At 48.3% G+C, this 23,789-nt stretch overlaps 1 protein-coding gene across 10 annotated transcripts in view; it reads left to right on the plus strand.

Annotated features, from left to right (window-relative positions):
* GRIK1 (glutamate ionotropic receptor kainate type subunit 1) overlaps nucleotides 1–23,789 on the plus strand; it is a 630,706-nt gene that overhangs the window by 415,018 nt on the left and 191,899 nt on the right. The gene's annotated exons all lie outside the window — the stretch shown is intronic.

Here is a 23,789-nt window from a genome sequence, read left to right on the forward strand (position 1 = left end):
CCTCTGCACTGCAGAAAAATGTTGGAATCCATATTATCTAGGGATTGGTGAAGATCTCCTCCCAAGCTGGTGTTTATACAATCAGGGACAACCACATGTGAAAAAACCCCAAAGGATTTGTTTGTGGTGTTTATAAGATGGGTGGGGGAAAAAATAAGAATTTACTCACCGGTAATTCTATTTCTCGTAGTCCGTAGTGGATGCTGGGTACTCCGTAAGGAACATGGGGAATAGACGGGCTCCGCAGGAGACTGGGCACTCTTAAAAGAAAGATTAGGTACTACATCTGGTGTGCACTGGCTCCTCCCTCTATGCCCCTCCTCCAGACCTCAGTTAGGGAAACTGTGCCCGGAAGAGCTGACATTACTAGGAAAGGATTTGGAATCCAGGGTAAGACTCATACCAGCCACACCAATCACACTGTACAACTTGTGATAACTATACCCAGTTAACAGTATGAACAACAACTGAGCCTCATTTAACAGATGGCTCATAACACAACCCTATAGTTAAGCAATAACTATATACATGTATTGCAGAAAGTCCGCACTTGGGACGGGCTCCCAGCATCCACTACGGACTACGAGAAATAGAATTACCGGTGAGTAAATTCTTATTTTCTCTGACGTCCTAGTGGATGCTGGGTACTCCGTAAGGACCATGGGGATTATACCAAAGCTCCCAAACGGGCGGGAGAGTGCGGATGACTCTGCAGCACCGAATGAGCAAACTCAAGGTCCTCCTCAGCCAGGGTATCAAACTTGTAGAATTTTGCAAAAGTGTTTGATCCCGACCAAGTAGCAGCTCGGCAAAGTTGTAAAGCCGAGACCCCTCGGGCAGCCGCCCAAGAAGAGCCCACCTTCCTCGTGGAATGGGCTTTTACAGATTTAGGATGCGGCAGTCCAGCCGCAGAATGAGCCTGCTGAATCGTGCTACAGATCCAGCGAGCAATAGTCTGCTTAGAAGCAGGAGCACCCAGCTTGTTGGGTGCATGCAGGATAAACAGTGAGTCGGTTTTCCTGACTCTAGCCGTCCTGGAAACATAGATTTTCAGGGCCCGTACTACGTCCAGCAACTTGGAATCCTCCAAGTCCCGAGTAGCCGCAGGCACCACAATAGGTTGGTTCAAATGAAACGCTGATACCACCTTAGGGAGAAATTGAGGACGAGTCCTCAATTCTGCCCTGTCCATATGGAAAATCAGATATGGGCTTTTACAGGACAAAGCCGCCAATTCTGACACACGCCTAGCCGAAGCTAAGGCCAATAACATGACCACCTTCCACGTGAGATACTTTATCTCCACGGTCTTAAGTGGCTCAAACCAGTGGGATTTCAGGAAATCCAACACAACGTTAAGATCCCAAGGTGCCACTGGCGGCACAAAAGGGGGCTGAATATGCAGCACTCCCTTAACAAACGTCTGAACTTCAGGCAGTGAAGCCAGTTCTTTTTGAAAGAAAATAGACAGGGCCGAAATCTGGACTTTAATGGATCCCAATTTTAGGCCCATAGTCACTCCTGACTGTAGGAAGTGCAGAAATCGACCCAGCTGAAATTCCTCTGTTGGGGCCTTCCTGGCCTCACACCAAGCAACATATTTTCGCCATATGCGGTGATAATGTTTTGCTGTCACATCCTTCCTAGCTTTAATCAGCGTAGGAATGACTTCATCTGGAATGCCCTTTTCCATTAGGATCCGGCGTTCAACCGCCATGCCGTCAAACGCAGCCGCGGTAAGTCTTGGAACAGACAGGGCCCCTGCTGTAGCAGGTCCTGTCGGAGCGGCAGAGGCCAAGGGTCCTCTGAGATTATTTCTTGTAGTTCCGGGTACCAAGCTCTTCTTGGCCAATCCGGAACGATGAGTATAGTTCTTACTCCTCTCTTTCTTATTATCCTCAGTACCTTTGGTATGAGAGGAAGAGGAGGGAACACATAAACCGACTGGTACACCCACGGTGTCACTAGAGCGTCCACAGCTATCGCCTGAGGGTCCCTTGACCTGGCGCAATATCTTTTTAGCTTTTTGTTGAGGCGGGACGCCATCATGTCCACCTGTGGCCTTTCCCAACGATTTACAATCAGCTTGAAGACTTCTGGATGAAGTCCCCACTCTCCCGGGTGGAGGTCGTGCCTGCTGAGGAAGTCTGCTTCCCAGTTGTCCACTCCCGGAATGAACACTGCTGACAGTGCTAGCACGTGATTCTCCGCCCATCAAAGAATCCTTGTGGCTTCTGCCATCGCCATCCTGCTTCTTGTGCCGCCCTGTCGGTTTACATGGGCGACCGCCGTGATGTTGTCTGACTGAATCAGCACCGGCTGGTTTTGAAGCAGGGTTACTGCTTGACTCAGGGCATTGTAAATGGCCCTTAGTTCCAGAATATTTATGTGTAGGGAAGTCTCCTGACTCGACCACTGTCCTTGGAAGTTTCTTCCCTGAGTGATTGCCCCCTAACCTCGGAGGCTTGGATCCGTGTTCACCAGGACCCAGTCCTGAATGCCGAATCTGCGGCCCTCGAGAAGATGAGCACTCTGCAGCCACCACAGCAGAGACACCCTGGCACTTGTCTAACAGATCCCACTGAAAGATCCTTGCATGGAACCTGCCGAAGGGAATTGCTTCGTAAGAAGCTACCATCTTTCCCAGGACTCGCGTGCAGTGATGCACCGATACCTGTTTTGGTTTCAGGAGGTCCCTGACCAGAGATGACAATTCCTGGGCCTTCTCCTCCGGGAGAAACACCGTCTTCTATTCTGTGTCCAGAATCATGCCCAAGAACAGCAGACGCGTCGTAGGAATCAGCTGCGACTTTGGGATATTCAGAATCCAGCCGTGCTGTTGTAGCACTTCCCGAGATAGTGCTACTCCGACTAACAACTGCTCCGTGGACCTCGCCTTTATAAGGAGATCGTCCAAGTATGGGATAATTATAACTCCCTTCTTTCGAAGGAGTATCATCATTTCGGCCATTACCTTGGTAAATACCCTCGGTGCCGTGGACAGACCAAACGGCAATGTCTGGAATTGGTAATGACAGTCCTGTACCACAAACCTGAGGTACTCCTGGTGAGAGGGGTAAATGGGGACATGTAGGTAAGCATCCTTGATGTCCAGTGACACCATAAAATCCCCCTCTTCCAGACTTGCAATGACCGCCCTGAGCGATTCCATTTTGAACTTGAACTTCCTTATATAAGTGTTCAAGGATTTCAAATTTAGAATGGGTCTCACCGAACCGTCTGGTTTCGGTACCACAAACATTGTGGAATAGTAACCCCGTCCCTGTTGAAGGAGGGGAACTTTGATTATCACCTGCTGAAGGTACAGCTTGTGAATTGCCACCAGTACTACCTCCCTTTCCTTGGGAGCAGCTGGCAAGGCTGATTTGAGGTAACGGCGAGGGGGAGACGCCTCGAACTCCAGCTTGTATCCCTGAGATACCACTTGTAGAACCCAGAGATCCACCTGTGAGCGAACCCACTGGTCGCTGAAGTTCCGGAGACGCGCCCCCACCGCACCTGGCTCCACCTGTGGAGCCCCAGCGTCATGCGGCGGACTTAGAGGAAGCAGGGGAGGATTTTTGTTCCTGGGAACTGGCTGTCTGGTGCAGCTTTTTCCCTCTACCCCTGCCTCTGGGCAGAAAGGACGCGCCTCTGACCCGCTTGCCTTTCTGAGGCCGAAAGGATTGTACTTGATAATACGGTGCTTTCTTAGGCTGTGAGGGAACCTGAGGTAAAAAAGTCGACTTCCCAGCTGTTGCTGTGGATACGAGGTCCGAGAGACCGTCCCCAAACAGTTCCTCACCCTTATAAGGCAAAACCTCCATGTGCCTTTTAGAATCAGCATCACCTGTCCACTGCCAAGTCCATAATACTCTCCTGGCAGAAATGGACATTGCATTTATTCTAGATGCCAGCCGGCAAATGTCCCTCTGTGCATCCCTCATATATAAGACAACGTCTTTAATATGCTCTATGGTTAGCAAAATAGTATCCCTGTCAAGGGAATCAATGTTATCTGACAGGGAATCAGACCAAGCAGCTGCAGCACTACACATCCATGCCGAAGCAATTGCAGGTCTCAGTATAGTACCTGAGTGTGTATATACAGACTTCAGGATAGCCTCCTGCTTTCTATCTGCAGGCTCCTTTAAGGCGGCCGTATCCTGAGACGGCAGTGCCACATTTTTTGATAAGCGTGTGAGCGCCTTGTCCACCCTAGGGGATGTTTCCCAACGTAGCCTGTCCGTTGGCGGGAAAGGGTACGCCATCAGTAACCTCTTAGAAATCACTAATTTCTTATCTGGGGAACACCACGCTTCTTCACACAATTCATTTAACTCATCAGATGGGGAAAAGTCACTGGCTGCTTTTTCTCCCCAAACATAATACCCTTTTTTGTGGTAACCGGGTCAATGTCAGAAATGTGCAACACATTTTTCATAGCCGTTATCATGCATCGGTTGGCCCTTGTGGACTGTACATTTGTCTCATCCTCGTCTACACTGGAGTCAGACTCCGTGTCGACATCTGTGTCTGCCATCTGAGGTAGCGGGCGTTTTTGAGCCCCTGATGGCCTCTGAGATGCCTGGGCAGGCGCGGGCTGAGATGCCGGCTGTCCCAAAGCTACGTCATCGAACCTTTTATGCAAGGAGTTGACACTGTCGGTTAATACCTTCCACATATCCATCCACTCTGGTGTCGGCCCCGCAGGGGGCGACATCACACTTATCGGCACCTGCTCCGCCTCCACGTAAGCGTCCTCCTCAAACATGTCGACACAGCCGTACCGACACACCGCACACACACACAGGGAATGCTCTGACTGAGGACAGGACCCCACAAAGTCCTTTGGGGAGACAGAGAGGGAGTATGCCAGCACACACCAGAGCGCTATATAACAGAGGGATTTACACTAACAGAAAGTTAATTTTCCCCCAATAGCTGCTTACATCACCTTTGCGCCTAAATTTATGTGCCTCCCCTCTCTTTTTTACCCTTCTCGTAGTGTATACTGCAGGGGAGAGCCTGGGGAGCGTCCTTCCAGCGGAGCTGTGAAGAGAAAATGGCGCTGGCTGTGCTGAGAAAGATAGCCACGCCTCTTCAGCGACGGGCTTCTCCCGCTTTTTTAATAATAATTATGGCGGGGGATTAGGCACATATACAGTTTATAACTGTATTATGTGCATTTTGCCAAAAGGTAAACTAATTGCAGCCCAGGGCGCCCCCCCCAGCGCCCTGCACCCACCAGTGACCGGAGCGTGTGGTGTGCTGTGGGAGCAATGGCGCACAGCTGCAGTGCTGTGCGCTACCTTATTGAAGACCGGAGTCTTCAGCCGCCGATTTTCTCCGGGTTCTTCCGTCTTCTGGCTCTGCAAGGGGGACGGCGGCGCGGCTCCGGGAACGGACGATCGAGGTCGGGCCCTGTGTTCGATCCCTCTGGAGCTAATGGTGTCCAGTAGCCTTAGAAGCACAAGCTAGCTGCAAGCAGGTAGGTTTGCTTCTCTCCCCTCAGTCCCTCATAGCAGTGAGTCTGTTGCCAGCAGATCTCACTGAAAATAAAAAAACCTAACAAATACTTTCTTTTCTAGTAAGCTCAGGAGAGCCCACTAGGTGCATCCAGCTCTGGCCGGGCACAGATTCTAACTGAGGTCTGGAGGAGGGGCATAGAGGGAGGAGCCAGTGCACACCAGATGTAGTACCTAATCTTTCTTTTAAGAGTGCCCAGTCTCCTGCGGAGCCCGTCTATTCCCCATGGTCCTTACGGAGTACCCAGCATCCACTAGGACGTCAGAGAAATTATATTTAGCTGTAGTTCTCTTTCCTGAAATTTCAGTAAAAAAACAAAAAAAAACATTTTGGGCCATTTGCGTAAGAAAAAAAATAAAAATATTTTATATATATATATATATATATATATATATATATATATATATATATATATTAAAAAGTCAATTTAGCCCATGATTTGTGTGGGTACTGCATAAACAATAAATGATGTTGGGATGTACTGTAACAAGTGCAAATGTGAAAAAAGAGAGGGCACATAGTTAGGGCAATAGCGATGGGGGACGGTATATGTGTAGGGGAATAGGAATAGAGAGGCCTTACATTTAAGGGATTAGGGATGGGGAGTTCACATATTTAGGGCAATACGGATGGAGAGGGTACATATTTAGAGAAATGGGGGGAGGCACATATATAGGTGAATAGGGATGGGAACGGCACAAATTTAGAAGAGTAGGGATGGAGAGGACACATATTTAGGGGAACAGGCATGGGAGGGCACATATTTAGAGGAATAGGGATGAGTATGGTACATATTAAGGGGATTAGGGATGGGCAGAGGAAATATTTAGGGGATTGGTGATGGGGAAGGGTAATATTTAGAGAATTTAGCATAGGATGAGCACATATTTAGGGGATTAGGGATGGGGAGAAGACATATTTAGGGGAATATGGATGGGGAGGGGAAATATTTAGGGGATTGGGGTTGGAGAGGGGACATATTTAGGGGAATAGGCATGAGGAGGGCACGTATGTAGGGTTAAATCAATCCATGCTGGTTGGATTGTGAACAGCAATTATCACTCCTTTAGCGGAATCCAATCTTGCATCAGTGTTTAGTATTTGTTTAGTGTTTCTATATTGCCTTTGTTGCTTTCAGCAGACATGCGCTTATATTACAGTTTACCACACCAATCAGTAACACCTCAATAAAAAAAAATTAAAAAAAATGTTGATGTCATACACTGAAACTGGAGTCAGGGATAATTTAAGGAAAAATTACTTCACAGAAAGGGTAGTGGATAAGTGGAATAGCCTCCCATCACAGGTGGTAGAGTCTAAGACAGTAGAGCAATTTAAACATGCATGGGATAGGCATATGAATATCCTTACAAAGAATTAAGGTTCAAAAGGGTTGAGATTACCTAAAGGATAAAAAAAAATGGGCATACTAGTGTGATAGCTGGGCAGCGGCAGGTCCATCAGTGATTTTAAAAAGCATTGTCACGCCAGGCCATCTGGATCACATAAGCAGACAGTTTATTCACAGTTCAGACAGGGTTATCACGACAATAACATTTAACTCCTTGTTCTTCTCTCCAGCGTAATATTCATATGGGTTACATCAGGTTACATCTCCTTTTATTTGTTTCACTGGCAATAACAGCATTAACAATGATGTGACAGCATTATCGTACAGTACATACCAGCGCAGTCTCTGGGAATCAGTAATGCGGCTTCCGCAAACTGAGATTCATTTCAGTGTGCTCTCCCCCATTCGCTTGGGGCTCTATCTAAACAGGATCTCTCACGGACACGTTACTGGGGGCCTTCCGCCAAACGTGGTTTCCTACCACTCACCCAGGTCATCCTCTCCCGTAGACTTACACCTCCCGTCCTGCTTCTTGGGTACCCCTGAAGGGGAAGATCCCCTTTGTTTCTTCCACTGTTTGCTCATGCTGTTGCTGCTCTCACACTGCAAATCTGGATATCTTTTGCTCTTCCTAGCAGCACCTACATGCTGTTCTATAATGCCAGGGACTGTGGAATACCATGCTTGTTCCACAGTCCCCAGACTGTGTTTCTCCTGGTCACTAGCCTGTGCCCTCCATTTTCAGTCCTCAGCTCACACTGAATTCTCCCCTCTGCTTTGTTCCTTCTACTAAAACCCCCTACACTTCCTGTCCTAACTCCTTACATGTCACAGAGTCTGCAAGTAACTGGTTTTGGGGCCAGAAACTTCCCCACTCACTGATAAGAATCAAAAGGCTTTTGGAACTTTCCAAAATCTGTTGTCTCCTAACATTCCAGTATGCCACATACACCCCTGCTAAAATCTTGCGTGTCCCCACGCAATATACCTATGAGCTTGCAAAAAGTCTAGCAAGGAACAGTCTCTTATACTCTACAGCAAGGTCAAAACATAACACACAATAAACAAGCATAATTGCAGTATACATCACACACAGTATAACAATCACATGAGCAGAAAAACATGGCATGCAAACACACAATATAACAATCACATGAGCAGAAAACATGGCATGCAAAACATCACATGAAACACAAATCGTATATACTGCTGCCTTTTTCCTGTGAATTACAGTCCTGGGTCACAGATGATCATGAATGTTCCAACATCTTCTGGCAATTGTGCCAAACGCTTAGAACCTGCCCATGCCGGCCCTTTCTTCCCCAGTTCGCTGGGTCAGAAGAGGTAGGTGGCTTTCATGGGCCCCTCCCAAAAAGTTTTCCCCAAATTGTGAAATAAATCTTCGGTACCGATCCTGTTCGTGGACGCCAAGTTGTTATAGCCGGGCAGCGGCAGATCCATCTGTGATTTTAAAAAGCATTGTCACGCCAGGCCATCCGTATCACATAAGCAGACAGTTTATTCACAGTTCTGACAGGGTTATCACGACAATAACATTTATCTCCTTGTTCTTCTCTCCAGCGTAATATTCATATGGGTTACATCAGGTTACATCTCCTTTTATTTGCTTCACTGGCAATAACAGCATTAACAATGATGTGACAGCATTACAGTAAAGTACATACCAGCGCAGACTCTGGGAATCAGTAATGCGGCTTCCGCAAACTGAGATTCATTTCAGTGTGCTCTCCCCCATTCGCTTGGGGCTCTATCTAAACGGGATATCTCACGGACACGTTACTGGGGGCCTTCCGCCAAACGTGGTTTCCTACCACTCACCCAGGTCATCCTCTCCCGCAGACCCACACCTCCCGTCCTGCTTCTTGGGTACCCCTGAAGGGGAAGATCCCCTTTGTTTCCTCCACTGTTTGCTCATGCTGTTGCTGCTCTCACACTGCAAATCTGGATATCTTTTGCTCTTCCTAGCAGCACCTACATGCTGTTCTATAATGCCAGGGACTGTGGAATACCATGCTTGTTCCACAGTCCCCAGACTGTGTTTCTCCTGGTCACTAGCCTGTGCCCTCCATCCTCAGTCCTCAGCTCACACTGAATTCTCCCCTCTGCTTTGTTCCTTCTACTAAAACCCCCTACACTTCCTGTCCTAACTCCTTACATGTCACAGGGTCTGCAAGTAACTGGTTTTTGGGCCATAAACTTCCCCATTCACTGATAAGAATCAAAAGGCTTTTGGAACTTTCCAAAATCTGTTGTCTCCTAACATTCCAGTATGCCACACTAGATGGGCCAAGTGGTTCTTATCTGCCGTCAAATTCTATGTTTCTATGTCATTGCCACCCTCATAATGAAAAGACTATAGTTGACAGGTGTGACATTTACACTTTTACACTCTGTGCCTATTCAGACTTGTCCACTCCTCAGAAATGTATGTTCGCTTTTAATTTGTGAAGGCATGTCCCATCAAGGACCCATCCGGCTGCACCAGTACACAATGAGGACCTCTTAAAGAAGGCCCATTTTATTCATCACATCTTCCAATGTAAAAAGTTTAGTCATCTCTTAAGTGTCTATATTCCAACTAATATTTACATACTTCTTGTTTTCTTTTCCACCTTTTAACCTTTCTACCTTACAAATTGTTCTGTCTTCATTACATGTCTTTGATCTTCACTTACATTTCATTGTCTCTTGCTGCACATCGTTTTATATCATTCTGTTATGTCTTGTATTTGTCTCACTATATTATAGAGCCATCTGTATAACCAAGAAGATGATAAAATAAAATGCCTCGCGATGCGGGTATAAACCAGAGCTTAATTTATAAATTGCAGTGACATTAAAGTATTATTGCTGCCTCAGCATTATTTCCACTTTATGGAATTGATTAATGGTCTTAGACATCTGGTGTTGCGCTATGATAATGAGGTCTTAGATTTACGAAAATGTCCAATGTCTAATAGTCTTGATAAACATCACACGTGGGAATTATTAACTCTTTCAGCACCGCTGTGCACAGCTTACCATCGTCAGTGTAAAAGTAGTTTCCTCCTTAACAAGGAGTGTGACCAACCCAATTACCAATGGGGAACAAGGACTGGTTAGTCAGTTTCGGGTTGGTTGAGCTGATGAGGATTTAGAATAAGGTTGCAATAGAGGGTAAACATAGATAAAGTTGATCAGAAGACATTGAATATTGTTTGCTGCTATTTATGATTTGTGTTTTATGATATTCAAGCTTAATACTAGACAAATATAAACAACATAGTGTGCATTGTAGTCATCATCATCAACACCCACCATTAGTCTTTAGTGTGAAGGGCTTGCCAATAATTTTTTTTCTAGGAGCACAATGTTAAGTAATAAAGGGGGATTTAGCAGAGCTTGGAGAGCGATAAAGTAACAAACAATCAGCTTCTAACTGTCACTTTAGAGGCTGAGGGGACAAGTACTAAGCAGTGATAAAAGTGGAGAAGTGTGCCAGTGGAGAAGTTGCCCTTGGCATCCAATCAGCTGCTCTGTATACTTTTATAGTATGCAAATTGTATATGTTACGTCAGTGCTGATTGGTTGCCATGGGTTTGAAAAATGACAGGAGCTTATTGGTTGGTACTTCCTCTCTGAACTCTCATCTGGCAGCGGGTATAGCGGGAGAAGCAGCGGTAATCACCGTTCTGTGTTGAAGGGAGCAGGTTTGGAGGTGTACACATAATCGGCCTGTTCTGACGTTAGGCCAATGATACAAATATTATTTACTGACACATATATTGACAGTGTCCGTTGATGTTTATTATAGCAACATTTGATTTACTTGTGCATTATAGACATTCAATATAGGAACAATACAGCAATTGCACCATACAACCATTAAAATTATAATACATTTAATTATCCATTAAATCGAGGTTCTTGGCATACATTGGTCAATATGCGAGCCTGTCCACCATCGTCACGGTGACCTCATCGGACAGGTCCCTAACATTATAGGGGTTCACCCCTGGGGCGCAGTACACCCCCATACTATTCCAGCCAAACCACCCGGTGGTGGGCAGGCTCATATATTGGCCAATGTATGCCAAGAACCTCAAAATTATGGATAATTAAATTTATGATATAAATATATAATTTATTTATTTTAAATATGTTTATTGGCAAGCAAATAACAATATCAGCGATACCAGAATAGATACAGGTCAACACATAATACAAAATAGGAACATAGCTCCATAGTAAGAAAGATACAATCATGGAAATATAAAGGAACAACAACCCTGTGTAGGGAATATACACATTACATCTAAGGGGGTAATTCAGAGTTGATCGCAGCAGCAAATTTGTTAGCAGGAGGGCAAAACCATGTGCACTGCAGGGGGGGGGGGGGGGGCAGATATAACATGTGCAGAGAGAGTTAGATTTGGGTGGGTTATATTGTTTCTGTGCAGGGTAAATACTGGCTGCTTTATTTTTACACTGCAATTTAGATTTCAGTTTGAACACACCGCACCCAAATCTAACTCTCTCTGCGCATGTTACATCTGCCCTCCCTGCAGTGCACATGGTTTTGCCCAACTGCTAACAACTCTGAATTACCCCCAAAGAGAAAAGAAGAATACAGTATGGATTATTGGGAGAAGCACATATCCTAGGTATAGATAAACAACCTAGAATGGTGGGGATCCTCGCTCTATCGTAGCCAGGTTGTACCACGTGGTAAGGCGTACCATACCACGGGTAAAGTCTTTTTCTCCCACAGACAGTGTAAGTACATAGGGGGTCATTCCGAGTTGTTCGCTCGGTTAAAATCTTCGCATCGCAGCGAATTTCCGCTTAATGCGCATGCGCAATGTCCGCACTGCGACTGCGCCAAGTAAATTTGCTATGCAGTTAGGATTTTTACTCACGGCTTTTTCATCGTTCTGGCGATCGTAATGTGATTGACAGGAAATGGGTGTTACTGGGCGGAAACAGGCCGTTTTATGGGCGTGTGGGAAAAAACGCTACCGTTTCCGGAAAAAACGCAGGAGTGGCCGGAGAAACGGAGGAGTGTCTGGGCGAACGCTGGGTGTGTTTGTGACGTCAAACCAGGAACGACAAGCACTGAACTGATCGCAGATGCCGAGTAAGTCTGAAGCTACTCAGAAACTGCTACGAGGTGTGTAATCGCAATATTGCGAATACATCGTTCGCAATTTTAAGATGCTAAGATTCACTCCCAGTAGGCGGCGGCTTAGCATGAGCAAATCTGCTAAAATCCGCTTGCGAGCGAACAACTCGGAATGACCCCCATAAGGCAGCCACACATCAAAAAAATTATGAGTTCTAGATTCTAAGTCTAAAGAGCATTCTACCCACTCCATCCTGTAGACATGAGCCAATCTAGGGAGCATAAGCGACAATGGGATAGAGTCAGAATGGATTCATTGTGATAGAATGTTTCTTTTTGCCACTGCTGCTATTTTAGCTAGTAGTAACCTACTACCTGGAGTGTACTCGGGAAGCATGGATGGGGTATAATAATTCCACATTGCCCATGGCATCATAACAACAAAAGGGATATGCAAATTATTTCTCTGACGTCCTAGTGGATGCTGGGAACTCCGTAAGGACCATGGGGAATAGACGGGCTCCGCAGGAGACTGGGCACTCTAAAGAAAGATTAGGTACTATCTGGTGTGCACTGGCTCCTCCCTCTATGCCCCTCCTCCAGACCTCAGTTAGAATCTGTGCCCGGCTAGAGCTGGGTGCTCCTAGTGTGCTCTCCTGAGCTTACTAGAAAAGAAAGTATTTATTAGGTTTTTTATTTTCAGTGAGCTTCTGCTGGCAACAGACTCACTGCTACGTGGGACTAAGGGGAGAGAAACAAACCTACCTGCTTGCAGCTAGCTTGTGCTTCTTAGGCTACTGGACACCATTAGCTCAAGAGGGTTCGAACACAGGCACCTGTCCTCGATCGTCCGTTCCCGGAGCCGTGCCGCCGTCCCCCTTGCAGAGCCAGAAGAACAGAAGCTGGAAGACGACGAAATCGGCGGCTGAAGACTCCTGTCTTCATTAAGGTAGCGCACAGCACCGCAGCTGTGCGCCATTGCTCCCAGCACACTTACACACTCCGGTCACTGTAGGGTGCAGGGCGCTGGGGGGGGGGCGCCCTGGGCTGCAATTGAAGTACCTTTGGCACAAAAACATACATATATACAGTCTAGCACTGTATATATGTAAAACCCCCCGCCATTTTTTACATGAAATGCGGGACAGAAGCCCGCCACTGGGGGGGCGGGGCCTTCTTCCTCAGCACACCAGCGCCATTTTCTCTTCACAGCTCCGCTGGAAGCAGCTCCCCAGGCTCTCCCCTGCAGTATCCAGGTACAAGACTGGTTAAAAAGAGAGGGGGGGGCACATAAATTTAGGCGCAAATCAATACAAAAAAAAAAAAAAGCAGCTATTGGGAAAATAATTTATTAGCAGTGAAAATCCCTGTGTTATATAGCGCTGTGGTGTGTGCTGGCATACTCTCTCTCTGTCTCCCCAAAGGACTTTGTGGGGTCCTGTCCTCAGTCTGAGCATTCCCTGTGTGTGTGCGGTATGTCGGTACGGCTGTGTCGACATGTTTGATGAGGAAGGTTACGTGGAGGCGGAGCAAGGGCAGATAAGTGTGGTATCGCCCCCGTCGGGGCCGACACCTGATTGGATGGATATGTGGAAGGTCTTAAATGACAATGTAAACTCCTTACATAAAAGGTTTGATGACGCTGCAGCCTTGGGACAGCCGGGGTCTCGGCCCGCGCCTGCCCAGGCGACTCAGAAGCCGTCGGGGCTCATAAACGCCCTCTATCTCAGATGGTTGACACAGATGCCGACACGGAGTCCGACTCCAGTGTCGACGATGATGAGGCACATTTACAGTCTAAAATGACCAAGGCCATCCGATACATGATTATTGCAATGAAAGATGTATTACACATTTCTGAGAGTAACCCGGTTAATATCAAGAGGGTTTATATGTTTGGGGAGAAAAAGTAGCCAGTGACTTTTCCCCCATCTGATGAAGTAAATGAATTGTGTGAAGAAGCGTGGAGTTCCCCTGATAAGAAATTAGTGATTTCTAAGAGGTTACTGATGGCGTACCCTTTCCCGCCAACGGACAGGTTACGTTGGGAAACATCCCCTAGGGTGGACAAGGCGCTGACACGCTTATCTAAAAAGGTGGCCCTGCCGTCTCAGGATACGGCCGCCTTAAAGGAGCCTGCGGATAGAAAGCAGGAAGCTATCCTGAAGTCAGTGTATACACACTCTGGTACTCTACTGAGACCTGCTATTGCTTCAGCCTGGATGTGTAGTGCTGTAGCAGCGTGGACAGATACTCTGTTAGACGACATAGATTCCCTCGACAGAGATACTGTTTTGCTAACCCTGGGCCATATCAAAGACGTCGTCTTATATATGCGAGATGCTCAGAGGGACATTTGCCTGCTGGGCTCTAGAATTAATGCTATGTCCATTTCTGCCAGGAGGGTCTTATGGACTCGGCAATGGACAGGAGATGCTGATTCTAAAAAACACATGGAGGTTTTGCCTTATAAGGGTGAGGAATTGTTTGGGGACGGTCTGTCGGACCTCGTGTCTGCAGCGACAGCTGGAAAGTCCACTTTCTTGCCTCAGGTTTCCTCACAGCCTAAGAAAGCACCGTATTATCAAATGCAGTCCTTTCGTTCCCAAAAAGGCAAGAGGGTCAAGAGTGCATCCTTTCTTGCCAGAGGCAGGGGTAGAGGTAAGAAGCTGCACCATGCAGCAAGTTCCCAGGAACAAAAGTCCTCCCCTGCTTCCACTAAGTCCACCGCATGACGTTGGGGCTCCACAGGCGGAGCCAGGTGCGGTGGGGGCGCATCTCCGAAACTTCAGCAGCCAGTGGGTTCGTTCACAGGTGGATCTCTGGGCTATACAAATTGTATCTCAGGGATACAAGCTGGAATTCGAAGCGACTCCCCCCCGCCGTTACCTCAAATCAGCCTTGCCAGCTTCCCCCATGGTAAGGGAGGTAGTGCTGGCGGCAATTCACAAGCTGTACCTCCAGCAAGTGATTGTCAGGGTCCCCCTCCTTCAACAGGGAAGGGGTTACTATTCCACAATGTTTGTGGTACCGAAACCGGACGGTTCGGTGAGACCCATTCTGAATCTAAAGTCCTTGAACACTTATATAAAGAAATTCAAGTTCAAAATGGAATCGCTCAGAGCGGTTATTGCAAGCCTGGAAGAGGGGGATTTTATGGTGTCGCTGGACATCAAAGATGCTTACTTGCATGTCCCCATTTACCCACCTCACCAGGAGTACCTCAGATTTGTGGTACAGGACTGTCATTACCAGTTCCAGACGTTGCCGTTTGGCCTGTCCACGGCACCGAGAATATTTACCAAGGTAATGGCCGAAATGATGATACTCCTTCGGCAGAAGGGAGTTATAATTATCCCGTACTTGGACGATCTCCTCATAAAGGCGAGGTCCAGGGAGCAGTTGTTGATCAGCGTAACACTCTCTCAGGAAGTGTTACTACAGCACGGCTGGATTCTGAATGTTCCAAAGTCGCAGCTGATTCCTACGACGCGTCTGCTTTTCCTGGGCATGATTCTGGACACAGAACAGAAGAAGGTGTTTCTCCCGGTGGAGAAGGCCCAGGAATTAGCATCTCTGGTCAGGGACCTCCTGAAACCAAAACAGGTATCGGTGCATCACTGCACGCGAGTCCTGGGAAAGATGGTGGCTTCATACAAAGCCATTCCCTTCGGCAGGTTCCAGGCAAGGATCTTTCAGTGGGATCTGTTGGACAAGTGGTCCGGATCGCATCTTCAGATGCATCGGCTGATCACCCTGTCCCCAAGGGCCAGGGTGTCTCTTCTGTGGTGGCTGAAGAGTGCTCACCTTCTCGAGGGCCGCAGGTTCGGCATACAGGACTGGGTCCTGGTGACCACGGATGCAAGCCTCCGAGGGTGGGGGGCAGTCACTCAGGGAAGAAACTTCCAAGGGCTGTGGTCAAGTCTGGAGACTTCTCTACACATGAATATACTGGAATTAAGGGCCATTTACAACGCCCTGAGTCAAGCAGAGCCCCTGCTTCGAAACCGGCCAGTGCTGAGTCAGTCAGACAACATCACGGCGGTCGCCCATGTAAACCGCCAGGGCGGCACAAGAAGCAGGATGGCGATGGCGGAAGCCACTAAGATTCTTCGATGGGCGGAGAATCACGTGCAAGCACTGTCAGCAGTGTTCATTCCGGGAGTGGACAACTGGGAAGCAGACTTCCTCAGCAGACACGACCTTCACCCGGGAGAATGGGGACTTCATCAAGAAGTCTTCCAACTGATTGCAGACCGATGGGAACTGCCACAGGTGGACATGATGGCGTCCCGCCTCAACAAAAAGCTAAAAAGATATTGCGCCAGGTCAAGGGACCCTCAGGCGATAGCTGTGGACGCCCTAGTGACACCGTGGGTGTACCAGTCGGTATATGTGTTTCCTCCTCTTCCTCTCACACCAAAAGTACTGAGAATAGTAAGAAAGAGAGGAATAAGAACAATACTTATTGTTCCGGACTGGCCAAGAAGGACTTGGTACCCGGAACTGCAAGAAATGCGCACAGAGGACCCATGACCTCTGCCTCTCAGACAGGACTTGCTGCAACAAGGGCCCTGTCTGTTCCAAGATTTACCGCGGCTGCGTTTGACGGCATGGCGGTTGAACGCCGGATCCTAGCGGAAAAAGGCATTCCGGATGAAGTTTTCTCTGACGTCCTAAGTGGATGCTGGGACTCCGTAAGGACCATGGGGAATAGCGGCTCCGCAGGAGACTGGGCACAACTAAAGAAAGCTTTAGGACTACCTGGTGTGCACTGGCTCCTCCCTCTATGACCCTCCTCCAGACCTCAGTTAGAATCTTGTGCCCGGCTGAGCTGGATGCACACTAGGGGCTCTCCTGAGCTCCTAGAAAAGAAAGTATATTTTAGTTTTTTTTATTTTCAGTGAGATCTGCTGGCAACAGACTCACTGCTACGAGGGACTAAGGGGAGAAGAAGCGAACCTACCTGCTTGCAGCTAGCTTGGGCTTCTTAGGCTACTGGACACCATTAGCTCCAGAGGGATCAAACACAGGGCCCGACCTCGATCGTCCGGTCCCGGAGCCGCGCCGCCGTCCCCCTTACAGAGCCAGAAGCAAGAAGATGGTCCTGAAAATCGGCGGCAGAAGACTTCGGTCTTCAACAAGGTAGCACACAGCACTGAAGCTGTGCGCCATTGCTCCTCATGCACACCTCACACTCTGGTCACTGAAGGGTGCAGGGCGCTGGGGGGGGGGGCGCCCTGAGCAGCAATATTAACACCTTGGCTGGCAAAAAAATCACAATATATAGTCCTAGAGGCTATATATGTGAAAAATACCCCTGCCAGAGATCCATAAAAAAGCGGGAGAAAGTCCGCCGAAAAAGGGGCGGGGCTATCTCCCTCAGCACACTGGCGCCATTTTTCCCTCACAGCTCCGCTGGAAGGATCGCTCCCAGGCTCTCCCCTGCAGTTTTCAAGACTACAAAGGGTAAAAAAGAGAGGGGGGGCACTAAATTTAGGCGCAGCAGTATATATATAAGCAGCTATAAGGGAAAATCACTCAGTTATAGTGTTCATTCCTGTGTTATATAGCGCTCTGGTGTGTGCTGGCATACTCTCTCTCTGTCTCCCCAAAGGGCTTTGTGGGGTCCTGTCCTCTGTCAGAGCATTCCCTGTGTGTGTGCGGTGTGTCGGTACGGCTGTGTCGACATGTTTGATGAGGAGGCTTATGTGGAGGCGGAGCAGATGCCAATAAATGTGATGTCACCCCCTGCGGGGCCGACACCTGAGTGGATGGACTTGTGGAAGGAATTACGTGAAAGTGTCAACTCCTTACATAAAAGGTTTGACGACATACCAAATATGGGACAGCCGGCTTCTCAGCCTGTGCCTGCCCAGGCGTCTCAAAAGCCATCAGGGGCTCTAAAACGCCCGCTACCTCAGATGGCAGACACAGATGTCGACACGGATACTGACTCCAGTGTCGACGACGATGAGACTAATGTAACTTCCAATAGGGCCACACGTTACATGATTGAGGCAATGAAAAATGTGTTGCACATTTCTGATGTTACCCCAGGAACCACAAAAAAGGGTATTATGTTTGGAGAGAAAAAACTACCAGTAGTTTTTCCCCATCTAAGGAATTAAATGAAGTGTGAGAAGAAGCGTGGGCTTCCCCCGATAAGAAACTGGTAATTTCTAAAAGGTTACTAATGGCGTACCCTTTCCCGCCAGAGGATAGGTCACGTTGGGAAACATCCCCTAGGGTGGATAAAGCGCTCACACGCTTGTCAAAGAAGGTGGCACTACCGTCTCCGGATACGGCCGCCCTAAAGGAGCCTGCTGATAGGAAGCAGGAGGCTATCCTGAAGTCTGTATATACACACACAGGTATTATACTGAGACCAGCTATTGCTTCAGCATGGATGTGCAGTGCTGCAGCTGCGTGGTCAGATTCCCTGTCGGAAAATACTAGACAGGGACACTATATTGCTAACCGTAGAGCATATTAAAGACGCAGTCTTATACATGAGAGATGCACAGAGGGATATTTGCCGGCTGGCATCTAAAATAAGTGCAATGTCCATTTCTGCCAGGAGAGGGTTATGGACTCGGCAGTGGACAGGTGATGCAGATTCTAAAAGGCACATGGAAGTTTTGCCTTATAAGGGTGAGGAGTTGTTCGGGGATAGTCTCTCGGACCTCGTTTCCACAGCAACAGCTGGGAAGTCAGCATTTTTACCCCATGTTCCCTCACAGCCAAAGAAAGCACCGTATTATCAGGTACAGTCCTTTCGGCCCCATAAGGGCAAGCGGGTTAAAGGCGTGTCCTTTCTGCCCAGAGTCAGAGGTAGAGGGAAAAAGCTGCAGCATACAGCCAGTTCCCAGGAGCAAAAGTCCTCCCCCGCTTCCTCCAAGTCCGCCGCATGACGCTGGGGCTCCACAGGCGGAGCCAGGTACGGTGGGGGCCCGTCTCAAAAACTTCAGCAATCAGTGGGCTCGCTCACGGGTGGATCCCTGGATCCTTCAAGTAGTATCTCAGGGGTACAAGCTGGAATTCGAGACGTCTCCCCCCCGCCGTTTCCTCAAATCTGCCTTGCCTACAACTCCCTCAGGCAGGGAGGCAGTGTTAGAGGCAATACACAAGCTGTATTCCCAGCAGGTGATAGTCAAGGTGCCCCTCCTTCAACAAGGACGGGGTTACTATTCCACAATGTTTGTGGTACCGAAACCGGACGGTTCGGTGAGACCCATTTTAAATTTGAAATCCTTGAACACATATATAAAAAAATTCAAGTTCAAGATGGAATCGCTCAGGGCGGTTATTGCAAGCCTGGACGAGGGGGATTACAGGGTATCACTGGACATCAAGGATGCTTACCTGCATGTCCCCATTTACCATCCTCACCAGGAGTACCTCAGATTTGTGGTACAGGATTGTCATTACCAATTCCAGACGTTGCCGTTTGGTCTGTCCACGGCACCGAGGGTATTTACCAAGGTAATGGCCGAAATGATGATACTCCTTCGAAAAAAGGGAGTTTTAATTATCCCGTACTTGGACGATCTCCTGATAAAGGCGAGGTCCAGGGAGCAGTTGTTGGTCGGGGTAGCACTATCTCGGGAGGTGCTACAACAGCACGGTTGGATTCTAAATATTCCAAAGTCACAGCTGGTCCCTACGACACGTCTACTGTTCCTGGGGATGGTTCTGGACACAGAACAGAAAAAAGTGTTTCTCCCGGAGGAGAAGGCCAAGGAGCTGTCATCTCTAGTCAGAGGCCTCCTAAAACCAAAACAGGTGTCGGTGCATCACTGCACGCGAGTCCTGGGAAAAATGGTAGCTTCCTACGAAGCAATTCCATTCGGCAGGTTCCATGCAAGGACTTTTCAGTGGGACCTGTTGGACAAGTGGTCCGGATCGCATCTTCAGATGCATCGGCTGATAACCCTGTCTCCAAGGACCAGGGTGTCTCTGCTGTGGTGGCTGCAAAGTGCTCATCTTCAAGAGGGCCGCAGATTCGGCATACAGGACTGGGTCCTGGTGACCACGGATGCCAGCCTTCGAGGTTGGGGGGCAGTCACACAGGGAAGAAACTTCCAAGGACTATGGTCAAGTCAGGAGACTTCCCTACACATAAATATTCCGGAACTGAGGGCCATTTACAATGCCCTAAGTCAGGCAAAACCCCTGCTTCAAAACCAGCCGGTACTGATCCAGTCAGACAACATCACGGCAGTCGCCCATGTAAACCGACAGGGCGGCACAAGAAGCAGGACGGCGATGGCAGAAGCCACAAGGATTCTCCGATGGGCGGAAAATCACGTGTTAGCACTGTCAGCAGTGTTCATTCCGGGAGTGGACAACTGGGAAGCAGACTTCCTCAGCAGGCACGACCTCCACCCGGGAGAGTGGGGACTTCATCCAGAAGTCTTCCAAATGATTGTAAACCGTTGGGAAAGGCCACAGGTGGACATGAATGCGTCCCGCCTAAACAAAAAGCTAGAAAGATATTGCGCCAGGTCGAGAGACCCTCAGGCAATAGCTGTGGACGCTCTAGTGACACCGTGGGTGTACCGGTCGGTTTATGTGTTCCCTCCTCTTCCTCTTATACCCAAGGTACTGAGGATAATAAGGAGAAGAGGAGTAAGTACTATACTCATTGTTCCGGATTGGCCAAGAAGAGCTTGGTACCCGGAACTTCAAGAGATGATCTCAGAGGACCCATGGCCTCTGCTGCTCAGACAGGACCTGCTGCAGCAGGGGCCCTGTCTGTTCCAAGACTTAACGCGGCTGCGTTTGACGGCATGGCGGTTGAACGCCGGATCCTGAAGGAAAAGGGCATTCCGGTGGAAGTCATTCCTACGCTGATTAAAGCTAGGAAAGAAGTGACCGCAAACCATTATCACCGCATTTGGCGAAAATATGTTGCGTGGTGTGAGGCCAGGAAGGCCCCAACGGAGGAATTTCAGCTGGGCCGTTTTCTGCACTTCCTACAGTCAGGGGTGACTATGGGCCTAAAATTGGGTTCCATTAAGGTCCAGATTTCGGCTCTATCGATTTTCTTCCAGAGAGAACTGGCTTCACTACCTGAAGTTCAGACTTTTGTTAAGGGAGTGCTGCATATTCAGCCCCCTTTTGTGCCTCCAGTGGCACCTTGGGATCTCAACGTGGTGTTGGATTTCCTAAAGTCACATTGGTTTGAGCCACTTAAAACCGTGGAATTAAAATATCTCACGTGGAAAGTGGTCATGCTGTTGGCCTTGGCTTCGGCCAGGCGTGTGTCAGAATTGGCGGCTTTGTCATGTAAAAGCCCTTATCTGATTTTCCATATGGATAGGGCAGAATTGAGGACTCGTCCCCAGTTTCTCCCTAAGGTGGTATCAGCCTTTCATTTGAATCAACCTATCGTGGTGCCTGCGGCTACTAAAGACTTGGAGGCTTTCAAGTTGTTGGACGTAGTCAGGGCCCTGAGAATTTATGTTTCCAGGACAGCTAGTGTCAGGAAAACTGACTCGTTGTTTATCCTGTATGCACCCAACAAACTGGGTGCTCCTGCTTCAAAGCAGACTATTGCTCGCTGGATCTGTAGTACGATTCAGCTTGCACATTCTGCGGCTGGATTGCCGCATCCTAAATCAGTGAAAGCCCATTCCACGAGGAAGGTGGGCTCTTCTTGGGCGGCTGCCCGAGGGGTCTCGGCATTACAGCTTTGCCGAGCTGCTACTTGGTAGGGGTCAAACACATTTGCAAAGTTCTACAAGTTTGATACCCTGGCTGAGGAGGACCTTGTGTTTGCTCATTCGGTGCTGCAGAGTCATCCGCACTCTCCCGCCCGTTTGGGAGCTTTGGTATAATCCCCATGGTCCTTACGGAGTCCCAGCATCCACTTAGGACGTCAGAGAAAATAAGAATTTACTCACCGGTAAATCTATTTCTCGTAGTCCGTAGTGGATGCTGGGCGCCCATCCCAAGTGCGGATTGTCTGCAATACATGTATATAGTTATTGTTTAACTAAAGGGTTATTGTTATGAGCCATCCGTTGAGTGAGGCTCAGTTATTGTTCATACTGTTAACTGGGTAAGGTTATCACAAGTTGTACGGTGTGATTGGTGTGGCTGGTATGAGTCTTACCCTGGATTCAAAATTTCCTTTCCTTGTAATGTCAGCTCTTCCGGGCACAGTTTCCCTAACTGAGGTCTGGAGGAGGGGCATAGAGGGAGGAGCCAGTGCACACCAGATAGTACCTAATCTTTCTTTAGAGTGCCCAGTCTCCTGTGGAGCCCGTCTATTCCCCATGGTCCTTACGGAGTTCCCAGCATTCACTACGGACTACGAGAAATAGAATTACCGGTGAGTAAATTCTTATTTATTCACGTAGGATTGAACAATAAGCCAAAAGGAGTGTACCACAGTACAAGACCATATACAGTGGAGTATATCGGCATCCTGGTGTCGGCATTTAAAACAATTCGAGTTACCCGCTACTCCTGTAATTATCTAAGCTTTGGGGTATAATATGCCCTATGAAGGATCTTATATTGCATTTCTGCAAATGAAGAAGAAATCAATTGCTTATTCAAAATAATGGATGCCTTAACAATGGTTTGCAAGGGGAGACCGGAAGTAGAGTCCCTCCATTTAGCCATACCCGTAGTCATAGTACTAAGATCTAAGGTAGGAAAAGAGGTACTCAGATGGCCTTTTATCAAAACATCTATAACATGAAGTTGATTTGGAAGCTGAAGATCAGATAGCAATTTTGTAACAAAACTACGAACTTGGAAATAAGCAAAAAGGGGGATCTGTACCTCAGGGAATAGCTCTTAAAGTCCCGTTAGGGTGCGGGCAGAGGAGAGACCATCATCTATAAAATGATACGCCAAGCTAAGTCCATGGAGATGCCAAGTCTGGAAGATCTTATCTGGGATACCCTTTAGAAAGTCCCGATTATACAGCAATGGTGAAAAAATTGTGCAAGTATAAGATAAGCCCAACCGCCTATGAGAGATACGCCAAATTTATTATAATTTTAATGGTTGTATGATGCACCTACTCTCTTGTTCGGGTGGTCTTCAGTATGCCGGCTGTCGGGATCCTGGTGCACAGTATACCGGCGCCGGAATTCCGACAGCCGGCATACCGACACTTATTCTCCCTCGTGGGGGTCCACGACCCCCCTGGAGGGAGAATAAAATAGCACCGTGCCCGCAAGGGGCTCATTTGCGCTCGCCACACTGTCAGTAAGCCGGCGGTCGGGCTCCCGGCGCCGGTCTCTTGTTCATATACTGTAGTACTAATTCCCAGCAGGGTACCACATCCCATTATAAAAGCTAGGGTGTGCAGTCCAGGCCCCCTCCCCCCCCCCTCCCCCATATATGCATTATAGACATGATTAGTGGCTTGGAAGGGTAAGGTGAACCTGAAGAAGTTTCCTAATGCTTATGTGTATAGCCCCGTACATACGGGTAAGATGTGTGCTGAGCAATCTAGCACAGACCGCTCAGCGCACTTCTCTCCCCCCACTCTGCACGATGTGTGCTGAGAAGGGGAGGGGGGGGGGGCACTCACTTCACACAGCGTGTGAAATAAGCTGTCTCACTAGATTTGGCATCCATGCATAAATCTAGAGCTGGCGATAGCGACGTGCGGGGCCGCGCATAGTTGTCGCCGACACCCTACCCATGGAGAGATCCTTGCTTCCTTTCTAAGCAATCTGGTCGGATTGCTTAGAATTTAAGCACAGATCTCTCCGTGTGTACCCCCCAGTGGTGGAACTACCGCCAGTGCAGGCAGTGCCT

Source organism: Pseudophryne corroboree, chromosome 2 (assembly GCF_028390025.1).
Source record: "Pseudophryne corroboree isolate aPseCor3 chromosome 2, aPseCor3.hap2, whole genome shotgun sequence".
NCBI lineage: Eukaryota > Metazoa > Chordata > Amphibia > Anura > Myobatrachidae > Pseudophryne > Pseudophryne corroboree.